The sequence below is a fragment of the Salvelinus sp. IW2-2015 genome, linkage group LG30 (assembly GCF_002910315.2).
Source record: "Salvelinus sp. IW2-2015 linkage group LG30, ASM291031v2, whole genome shotgun sequence".
Lineage (NCBI taxonomy): Eukaryota > Metazoa > Chordata > Actinopteri > Salmoniformes > Salmonidae > Salvelinus > Salvelinus sp. IW2-2015.
In genome coordinates, this window is record NC_036869.1 from 9269439 (window position 1) to 9279287 (window position 9849).

General features: G+C 46.5%; 1 pseudogene; it reads right to left on the reverse strand.

Annotated features, from left to right (window-relative positions):
- The window catches only part of LOC111954809 (retinoic acid receptor beta-like), a 52266-nt pseudogene that overhangs the window by 35220 nt on the left and 7197 nt on the right, over positions 1-9849 (reverse strand).

Here is a 9849-nt window from a genome sequence, read left to right on the forward strand (position 1 = left end):
AAGTTCCAAAAGAATAAAGACATTTCAAATGTCATAGTATGTCTATATACAGTGTAGTAACGATGTACAAATAGTTAAAGTACAAAAGGGGAAAAAAATAAACAGAAATATGGTTTGTATTTACAATGGTGTTTGTTCTTCACTGGTTACCCTTTTCTTGTGGCAACAGGTCACAAATCTTGTTGTTGTGATGGCACACTGTGCTGTTTCACCCAGTAGATTTGGAGTTGTGGCTGTCTAGCTGTACTGGGGCATTTGAAGCTCTTGACAGAAGACACCTAGAGTCAGAACGTTAATCTCCATCTTTGGCCTTTCTGTTTTCAACTTTATGGACCAACATCCTTATAATTCTTTTATATTTTCATTATCTTTGGCAATACCCAAAGACCCTAAACTCTATCCCTGTACAAGCCAGCTAGAGGCCAGAGCTAGCTCAATACCAAACACTCAAGGTCAGGCTTTCGAAGACTGTGAAACCAGAAGAGCGACATGACAAATTGATCTTAAGTAGTTTCAATTCTGTACACGTCAGAGTTTATCCGTCAGGGCAGAGCATCTCTCTGGAGGGAAGGCTCTCAGGGTATAGAACCAAACCAACAGATACCCTGATGTCTGCCTGTCTGTCGGGCCTTCATGGGGGTTTTAGTTAACATGGGGCTGGGCGAAGGAGGGGAGAGGGAGGAAGGGTGGGAGAGGAAGGGACGGAAGCAGTGGGGAGATTAAGCAATGAGAGGAAGGGAGTGAGAGCGAGCGAGAGAGAGAGAGGAAAGGCTCCAGCCTCCAAATCAACCTTGACGCCTTCTTATAGATGACTGGTGTAAATGAAGCCCTAAAACAGACTGACAGTAATTTACAATACTAAACTATGCCCCGTCGCATCGTGTGTGTATGTGTGTACCAATCACCCCTCCTCTTCCCGACCCACACTGGATCAGCCACATTTATTCCACTTTTCACAACTGTCAGGAAAGAAGGGAATGAAACGGAAGAGAAGATGCGCTCAGTCGTCCCAAAAGTCTCGACGTCTTCGTCACTCACCCAGATGAATGTTTCCGTCCCGCTGCTGCCTGAGCACACACAAACCCAAACACACACAAACCCAAACACACACAAACCCAAACACACACAAACCCAAACACACACAAACCCAAACACACACAAACCCAAACACACACACACTAATGCTGCCTGAGCTCTGAGACACCAAACACACACACTATATGCTGCCTGAGCACACACAAAACCCAAACACACACACTATGCTGCCTGAGCACACACAAACCACACATAAGTACACACACTAAATGGCTCGCCGAAGCACACACAAACCCAAACACACACCACTAAATGCTGCCTGAAGCAACACAAACCAAAAACACACACACACACTAATGCTGCCTGAGCACACAACACCCAAACACACACACTAAAGCTGGCTGCAGCACACACCAAACCCAAACAGACACACGAATGCTGCCTGAAGCACACAACAAACCCAAACCACACACACCATAATGGTGCTGCTTGAGCACACACAAAACCCAAAACACACACTAATGCTGCCTGAGCACACACAAACCAAACACACACACTAATGCTGCTGAGCACACACAAACCCAAACGACACACCCTAATGCTGGCCTGAAGCAACACAAACCCAAACACACAACACTTGGCACTAAATCTGCTGAGCAGCACACAAAAACCCAAAACCCACACACTAATGCTGCCTGAGCACACACAAACCAAACACAACCCAGAAGCTGCTTGAGCACACACAAACCCAAACAAACACAGCCCTAATGCTGCCTGAGCACACACAAACCCACACACACACACACTAATGCTGCCTGAGCAACACAAACCCAAACACACACACACTAAACACTAATGCCTGCTGAGCACACACAAACCCAAACACACAACAACTGCTAGCAAACACACAAAACCAAACACACACACTACTATCCGCCTACACACACAAACCCCAAACACACACACTAAGCGCTGAAACCAACAACCAACACACACACTTAAGCCTTGCAACACAAACCCAACAGGCACAACCAGCGTGAGGCACACACAAACCCAAACACGACCACGAACTGTCAGACACAAACAACCAACCAACACACACACAGCGCCGAGCACACAAACACCACAACACACACACTAATCGGCCAACACACACAAACCCAAAACTACACAAATCTGCCACACGAACGACACAAACCACACACAACACAAGCGCACACACACAAACCAACACACACACCACACATAGTAACGCCGACCACACAACGCACAAACAACAAGACTACACAAACAACCAACACAAACCAAGAACAACAAACCTAGACTCTGACCAGAAGCACACCCACAGACAAAACCCAACCCAAAACCCCAAACACAGACAACCACACAACTACAGACCACAAACATTAGAACCCAAACACACACTAATGCGCAGACACAAACCACAAACACACACTAATGCTGCCAGAGGCCACACACAAGCTGTAACACACACTAATGCTGCCTAGAGCACACACAAACCAAACACACACACATGACTGCTTCAGCAACACATCCCAAACACCACAACCAACACACACACTAAACGACACTGACGACCCACACGAAAACCCAAAACACACACAAACTCCACACACAGACGCCTGAAGCAACAGCCACAAACCCAAACACACACACATGCCCCAGAACACAAAACCCAAACAGCACAACCCACACACATAAGCTCGCATAGCAACACAACAAACACACACAAAACCAAACACACACACTTAATGCTGCCGAGCAACACACAAACCCCAACACACACAGCTAAATGGCTGCCTGAGCACACACAAACCCACAACACACCCACAATGCTGCCAGAAGCACAACAACCAAACCCAATACACACACACTAATGCTGCCAGAGCACAACACCCAAACCCAAACACACAACTAAATGTGCCAGAGCACAACACAAACCGCAAACCAACACACACTAATGCTGCCTGAGCACACACAAACCCAAAACACAACCAACACACATAATGCTGCTTGAGGCACACACAAACCCAACCCAAAAACAACCACACACGCACTAATGCTGCCTGAGCACACACAAACCCAAACACGCATCACACAGAATGCTGCTGAGCAGCACCACAAACCCAAACACACACACTAATGCTGCTGAGCAGCACACAACCCAAACACACACACACTAAATGCTGCCTGAGCAACAACAAACCACACACACCATACCAAACAATCTCGAACCCAACACAGAAAAACAAGCAACCCAAACCACACACAAACCCAAACACACACCACTAGTATACTGCCAAACGCAAACCAACACAACAAACCCAAACACACACAAACCCAAACACACAACACACACGTCCAAAAAATAATGCTGGGCCCAAAGAAGTCATACACACATGCCACACACACACACACCACAACACACACACACATCTGACACAGGCTGCACACAACCAACACACCAACGCAAACACACAACAATCCCAAAGCTACACACAAACCCAAACACACACAAACCCAAACACACACCACAATGCCCTACAAAACACACATAACCCAACAAACACCACCACAAACACCACACACAACACAAGCTCACACAACACACACAACACACACACACACGCACACACACACACACACAACTACATCACTGCCAGCAGCCACACAAACCCAAACACACACAAAACCCAAAACACAAACCCAAACACACAGCGAACCAGAGCACGCAACACCAAACCACAAAACACACGATGTCAACCCAAACACACACCCTAATCTCAGAGCCACACAAACCAAACACACAGTCACAAACCCCAAACACACACCTATGCTGCCAGAGCTCACACAACCCAAACACACAAAACACAAACACACACACTAAGTGCTGCAAGAGCTCACACAAACCCAAACACACACAAAAACCCAAACAACATCGACACTAGATGCTGCATGAGCTGCACACAAACCCATAACACCACGACAAACCCAAACACAAACACACTAATGCTGCAGAGCTCACACAAACCCAAGACACAGACAAACCCAGAACAGCACAGACACTAATGGCTTGCCAGAGCTCACAACAAACCCAAACACCACAAAACCAAACACACACACTAATGTGGCAGAGCTCAACACAAACCCAAACACACCAAACCCAACACACAACACTAAGCTGCAGAGCTCACACAAACCAAACACACACAAGACCCAAACACCACACACTCAGATGCTGCCAGAGCTCACACAAACCCAAACACGACAAACACCCAAACCACACACACAATGCTGCCAGCAGCGCCACACCAACCCAAACACACACAAACCAAACAACACAATTGACTATGCTGCAGAGGCTCACACAAACCCAAACACACCACAAACCCAAACACACACCAGCTAATGCCTGCAGAGCTCACACAAACCCAAACCACACACAAACCCAACACACAGCACTAATGCTGCCTGAACGTCTGAGGACATTTCCCTGATGTGCTTTTGATGTTTTCATCTGCCAGGAAACAGAAGTGCATCCTGTTCCTGACACCTATTTTTAATTTCCCCCACCATTAGGTTTGTTGGCTGCGTCAAGCATGATCAACCACGCCGGCGTAGAACAAATGGTAGCGGTCAAGGACGGAGAATAAAATGAATGGTAATTGTCTGTCTTATACCAATGAAGGGTCTGGTACCAACATTATGGATGTCTCTAACCAAGAGGGTCTGGGTACCAACATTATGCGATGTCCTTAACCAAGAGGCGTCTGGTACTAAATTAATGGATGTCTCTAAACCAAGAGGGTCTGGTACTAACCATTCATGGATGTCTCTCAGACAAGTAGGTGTCTGGTACTGAATGCATTATGGATGTCTCTGAACCAAGAGAGGGCTGGTACCAACATTATGGATGTCTCTAACCAAGAGGGGGTCTGGTACTGAACATTATGGATTTTTGTTCTAAACCAAGAGGTCGTGTGTACTAACATTATGGATGTCTCTAGAAAGAGGGTATGGTACTAGACACTAATGGGATTGTATCTAACGAACAGAAGGGTCTGGTAACTAAATCAATGTGATGAGAGTGTCTTTAACCAAGGAGGGTCTGGTACTTAAACGATTAGGAGTGTCATCGTCACCAATGGAGGGTCTGGGTAGTTACTATACATTGAGAGGATGGGATTTCAATCCAATGGAAAGTCTGGTATCTGTACGAATAACCGATTTTGATGTTGTGGGCAGAAGATGAGGATCTCTAAGAAAAGTAAGGGTCGTGTCTTGTTGTGTAAGCTGTGTGTAACATGTATGGATCAATGTGTCTAATCCAATTGAAGGTCCTTGTACATATAGCAATTAGGGATGGATGTGTCTAACCAGAAAGGTCTGGTACTATAATCAATGTTGATGGTCTAACCACAGACGGGGTCTGTACTAAGCATATGGTATGTGCTGGAACCAAGAGGGTCGCTGGGTCAAAAGTTATCGGATGCTCTAGCGCCAAAGAGGGTCTGGTGACCGTGCACCAACAGTTAATATGATGTCTAACCAAGAGGGCTGGTACTGAACAGTTATGGGATTCTCTAATCCATGATGGGTCCGTGGTACTTGTATCATGTGATTAGTGGATGTCTCTAACAAGATGGGTCTGGTAGCTAGACAGTATGGATGTCTCTTAACCGGAAGAGGAGGCTTGGGTGCCAACAATTAGGGATGTCACTACACCGCAAGAGGGTCTGGGTATAACAATTACGGATGTCTTCTAACCAAGAGGTGGTCTGTACCGGAACATTTAGTGGATGTTCTAACAAGAGGGTCTGGTACTAACATTATGGATGTTAATCTCAACGAGGGTCGCCTGGGTATCCAAATGTGAAGTGGACTGAACTGAACCAGAGGGTCTGGGTGCTAAGATTATGGGAGGTGTCTCTGAACCAGAGGGTCCTAGTACTGAACATATGGATGCGTTTAAGTACAAGAGGTGTCTGGTTACTAACATTCGATGGTGGATGTCTCTAACGCAAGGAGGGTCTTGGTAACTTTCTTAACATTATGGAATGTTCTAATACCAAGAGGTTCTGTGACCAACATTATGCCGGATGTCTAACCAAGAGGGCTGCTGGTACAACATCATGAGTGTTCTGAAACCAAGGAGGGTCTGGAAGGACTTAACATTATGGACGTGTTTTATGCGAACGAGGGTCTGGTACTCATAAGTTATGAGAGTGTCGTAACCAAGAGGGATCTGGTTGAGCCGAGAACATTTATGGATGTCACTTTAACCAAGAAGGGTCTGGGGTACTAACCGATTATGGATGTCATGGCTAACCAGAGGGTCTGGTACCTTAACATGTGATGCGATGTCTACCAAGAGGGGTTCGTGCGGTTACTGAACATTACAACAGATGTCTAAACCAAGAAGGGGTCTGGTACTCTCAACATTATGGATGTCTCTAACCAAGAGGAGGTGCTGGTACTTAACATCATGGATGTCATCTAACCAGAGAGGTGCTGGAACTAACTATCTTTGGCAGTGTTTTATAGAACGAGGGTTCTGGTACTGTGAACATCTGATGGATGGTCCTAAGCCAAGAGGTGTCTGGTACTAACAATTATGGATGTCTCTGAGACCAGGAAGGGATCGCTGGTACTTAGAACATTTAATGAATGGTCTCTAACCAAGCAGGGTACTGGTACTAACGATTATGGATGTCTCTGAACCAAGAGGGTCCTGGTACTAACATATGGATGTTTAGACAAAGAGGTCTGGCTACAACATTATGGATGTCTCAACCCAAGAGGGTCTGGGTACTAACATCTAGGATGTTTTAACAAAAGAGGGTCTGGGTACAAGCAGTTATGGATGTCTCTAACCGAGGAGGGTCGGCTGTATCACATTAGAGTGACTGTCTCTAACCCAAGAGGGTCTGGTAAAACCATATGTGGATGTCTTCATACCAAAGAGGGTCTGTACTAAACTTATGGATGTCTCGAACCAAGAGGGTCATGGTACTTAACATAGGATGTCTCGATCCAGAAGAGAGGTCTGGTACTAACATTATGAGTAAATAAAGTCAGGGAACTGTGTTCCCTAAACCCAGAAGGGGATAGGGTTTCCGAATCCACGAGGGTTGGTATCAACCCATAGAGTTACCCCTAAAGAAAGATCTGCTAAGAACTAGGGGGATTGCTGACACCAAGAGGGTCTGGTACTAACAGTTACTGAGATGTCATTCTAACCAAGAGGGTTCTGGTTACTGCACAGTTATGGATGTCTCTATACCAAGAGGGTCCTGGTACTAAACATTGTGGATGTTCTTTAAACAAGGGGGTCCGTGGTACGAACATTATGTCATGTTCCTCTAGACAAGAGGGTCTGGTACTAACATTATGGATGATGGGTCTAAACAAGAGGGTCTGAACAATATGGAGTCTGCCAACCAAAGAGAGGTCCTGGGTATCTAACATTGGATGTCTCACACCAGAGGGTCTGGTACTACATTATGATGTCTCTAACCAAGAGGGGTCTGTACTAACATTATGGGATGTCTTTAAAAAGAGGGTCTGGTACTAAGACATATGGAAACAGACTGACTCATTAATGACAACTGAGGGTCTGGTGACTAACATGTATGGATGTCTCTAGACAAGAGGGTCTGGGTACTAACAGTTAGTTAGGATTGGTCTCTAACTCAATGAGGGATCCGGTGAGTACCTCACATTACGGATGTCTCTAACCAAGAGGGTCTGGTACTAACATTATGATCGTCTCTAACGCAAGAGGGTCTGGTGCAACAGTTAATGTGATTCTCTAAGAAGTGAGGGTTCTGGGTCATAACATCTATGGATGTCTACTCCAAGAAGGGTCTGGTGACTAACAGTATGGATGTCTCATTAAGAGGGTCGGGTGAACTAACATATGGATGTCTCTCAACCAAAACGAATACAGTATGGGATGCTCTAAGGGGTCTTAACATTATGGATGTCTCTAACCAGATGAGGGTCGGTACTACAAATTATGGATGTCTCTAACCACGAGGGCTTGGTACTGACACAGTATGGGATGTCTCTACCAGACGGGTCTGGGACTAACATTATGGATGTCTACGGTATGACCCGAAGCATTGGATGTCTCCAAGAGGCTCTGGTACAGTATGGATGCTTTCTCTTAAGCAAGCGTGTCTTGGTTACAACAATTAAGGGAATGTCCTAACCGAGGTCTGGTACACAACACTCAATGGATGTTTCTCAAAGAGGGTCCTGGCTAGCTAACATATCAGCGATGTCCTCTAAAAGAGGATCTGAGCTTACCAATCTACTGGATGTCTCTACAACAAGAGGCCGTCTGGTACTCACATTAATGGATGTTAACAAGACGGCGTCTGGTACAACATTATGGATCTCGAGCTCTGGAACTAACTATGCTCAACCAGAGGGTCTGGTCCTACACATTATGGATGTCTAGACAAGAGGGTCTGGTACTCGTTGAAACGAATGTGCTTCTAACCAAGAGGGTCCTGGTACCAACATTATGGATGTCTCCTAACCAAGAGGGTCTGGGTACTAACATCAAATGGATGTCTCTAAGAAGAGGGTCTGTACTAACATCATGGATGTCTCTAAGAAAGAGGGTCTGGTACTACGATTATGGATGTAATCTTAAGAAGAAGGGTCTGGTACTAACATTATGTGATGTCTCTAAGAAAGAGGGTCTGGTACAACATTATGGTGTCTGCTAACCAAGAGGTTCTGGTACTAACAGTATGGATGTCTCTAACCAAGAGGGTCTGGTACTAACATTAATGATGTCCCTCTCAGAAAGAGGGTCTCGGTACTCATCCATTATGAAGATGTCTCTAAACCAAGAGGTCTTGTGGTAACTTATAGGGCAGTGGCTCTACGCTAACTTTAGTTCCCAAGGAGTAATGCTCTCCTAAATGAAAAATGTAGGAGCACACAAAGAAATTAGAAGCACAGTGAAAAATGTAACAGTTTATTAACAGAAACAATTTATTACATACATATTATACTGCGTGTGTGATGCGTACTAAGGACACACATCTGTGCAACAGCAATACCACCAAAATCACACATTGACCCATGTCTACTAGACGACAAAGAACTTCAGTTGTTCCAGGTCTGCTTTTGTAGTGTTTGGCACGTCGCTGGCACGCTTAGGAGTCAGCGAATTTCGACGCCGTGTCCGAGGTCATGCGGCAGGAGTGGCGATTCCAACTCTCGACAGGAGCCCGCTCCAGGCTGATTCGTGCATCAAGGTCCTCGGGGTGGTTGGAGGAGACCGGACCAACTCCGCGACAGGAGGCCGCCGTTCCAAGCGTGCATGATGGTAGCAAGTGCAAGGTCGTGTCGAAGTGTGTGTGCGGTGGAGGATCACTCGGGTGCGTACTGAGCGGGGCAGACTCCTCGGATCATGGAGCGCGCCGCGCGTCCGCGAGCTGATCGTCAGGGTCAAGGGGTCGTTTCGGCTGGTGGGAGACTCCAAACTCTCTCGCGTACAGTGCAGAGGCTCGCTACCAGGCTGATCGTCATCCAGGGTCATCCGGTGGTGAGCTCCCGACACCTGCCGCGAAGGATATAGGAGTGTTCGGCAGGGAGAGTGCGTGGATCTCAAGTGAGGAGGCCCGCCGTCCAGTGACTGATGAGCGTATGCATCATCAGGTCTTGGGTGGGAGAGCCGCGGCCGACTCACCGCAGACAGGATGAGCTCGACCCTCCAAGGCGTGATGACGCGTGCTGATGTGGCCGCTCATCGGGTCTGTCGTGGTGGAGACC